Source organism: Lipotes vexillifer, unplaced genomic scaffold (genome assembly GCF_000442215.2).
Source record: "Lipotes vexillifer unplaced genomic scaffold, Lipotes_vexillifer_v1.1 scaffold2186, whole genome shotgun sequence".
Taxonomy (NCBI): Eukaryota; Metazoa; Chordata; class Mammalia; order Artiodactyla; family Lipotidae; genus Lipotes; species Lipotes vexillifer.
The window spans coordinates 97,209-99,321 of record NW_006778293.1 but is presented as its reverse complement, the minus strand read 5'-3'; the positions used below and the strand labels follow the sequence as shown (position 1 = coordinate 99,321).

General features: G+C 55.4%; 1 non-coding gene across 1 annotated transcript; it reads left to right on the top strand.

Annotated features, from left to right (window-relative positions):
* Positions 1–622: 622 nt before the first annotated feature.
* Positions 623–696, top strand: TRNAN-GUU (transfer RNA asparagine (anticodon GUU)). The gene has a single exon. It is a non-coding gene; the product is annotated as a tRNA-Asn (tRNA).
* The last annotated feature ends 1,417 nt before the right edge of the window (positions 697–2,113 follow it).

Genomic DNA, 2,113 nt, shown 5'->3' with positions numbered 1-2,113 from the left:
AGAACAGCTGATCTGAAAAATCTAGGTTCCTCGAGGACTAAAACCTTACAGGTGGCATAAGAATTCTTGGTCTACCCACCACCCCGGGCCCCGGCGGCGGAATGCATCCTCCGCGAGGCATTTATTGGGCGCCTGCTGGATGCCAGGCCCTGCTCCGGGCGAGGGGCTGCCTGGTGAACAAACTCCCGCTCGTGCCTCGTGGAGCCCTTCTCCGGAGGCGCCCAGAGGGGGCAGAACGGTGGGGACACAGCCGGTTGCTGTCCTTCCCCCGTACGACCACCCGGGCCTGGAGGGGGACTTGCGGTGAGCGCGACGGGTGAGGCCGATCACGAGTGGGAAATGGAGGACTTGAGCCCGAGAGAGGCGGCAGTCGTCTCGTGTAGAAGGGCCGCTTTCGAGGCGGCCAGGAGCAGGCGAGGATGGTCGTGGGCCCGGCGTTGTTTCGTCGGAGCCCCCAGCTCACTCGGGCTCGGTGTCCACGGTCCACGAGACTCAGTGTCTCTGAGAGCGCCGGCGAGGTTGGATAAGATACAGACATTTGAATCTCTTTTCCGCTGGGCTTGGAAGGGACGGGGAACACATTCTGATTCCAGGATGTTACAAGAAAGCCTCGCAGCCGCTCGTCTCTGTGGCGCAATCGGTTAGCGCGTTCGGCTGTTAACCGAAAGGTTGGTGGTTCGAGCCCACCCAGGGACGGACTTGGCTCAGAATCTGATGAGCGAGGTCTCAGCTGTCGCTTTTATGCGCCTGCCGTTTCAGCTCCTCGCCAGCGGCCCTCTCCCGGAATCTCCACCCAGCTGATGATCTCTGCCTGCTCCCGGTTTTTACCTGGTGCCCGTGGTCTCTTTGCACCACCTGGAGGGCTGCCCTCACTAAGTCATGTGTCTTGTACGTTCCAGGACAACTGCCAGAGGATGAAGGCACACGCACACGGGTGGCGGCCATCCCTTACTCAAGCTGCGACGTCATAAATCAAGCTCCATGGCACCCACCTGCGCGGAGTATTCACCGCCCCATCTCAGGACGCCTCAGCCCTTTCATTTGGGACTGTCGCTTTCTACTGAAAGTGATCTGCAATCAAGGCAGAGTCAACGCAATTCCCATTCAAAATTCTTGCTTCTGCGTTTTCGAACTGCTCGCTCTTAATCCCTTGCAGTACATTTCCTTTCAGACAGTGTAGTTTTCACTCTTTACGTTAAGAGCGGGCCTTTTTTTAATGTTCCCCGTGTGTGTGTACATTTAACTGTTTGAAGTTACGGAATACACTTGGAATGAATGTTTTAATGTCCTCCTCCGGTGATTTTAACATCGGTGTCAGCTCTGGGTCACTTGCAAATGACCGAGGTGTCTCTGCTTTATGGAGAAGGGTCATTTCCCCTGGCTCTTTGGATACCTCAGAATCTGTGATGGAATGCCAGGCATTTGTGAAGGGTGCCTTGCTGGAGAGCTGTGTGCTCCTGGAAATGCTGAGCTTTGTTCATGGACGCATTTAAGTTACTTGCAAACAGTTTGATCGTTTCCGGTCTTGCTTCTATGATTTGCGAAGTGGTTCCGAGCAGCGCGCAGTCTGGGGCTAACGAGCTCCCGCCACTGCCGCAAGACATTCCTCCTGAGTACTCTACCCCATGCCCTCCTGAATTACGATGTTTTCTTTTCTGGTTGCGGTTGTTTGTTTGTTTCCTTCTAGTCTGTCCGCTTGGGAGGAGGAGCACTATCTGTGCGAGCCTTGGTCCTGTCAAAACTTTCCGCCGACCTCGGGGAGTTTCCTCCGAGAGCTGCACGGATCAGGACTGTGCTGCACGGTGTCGGGGGGCCCTGCTGCATTCCTCGCTAATTTAGTTCTAGCATCTCTCCCCTCTGTGGGAGTCTGTCCTGCGGACAGCAGCTCGTTCGGCCTCCCTGGACTCACAGCTCGGCTCTCAGCGTAACAAGGTCCACACTGGGTTTGTCCTCGTGTGCTTTGCTGGGGGAAACTCTCCAGGCAGTAAAAAGTGGAGGCATTGCTTCCCCGCCCCGCGCAGGAGCCACTCACTGCCCTCTTTCGTTAGAAGGGCCCGAGGTCTCCCCTCTGTTTTTTTTTTTTTTTTTTTTGTTTTTTGTTTTATAAACCGAC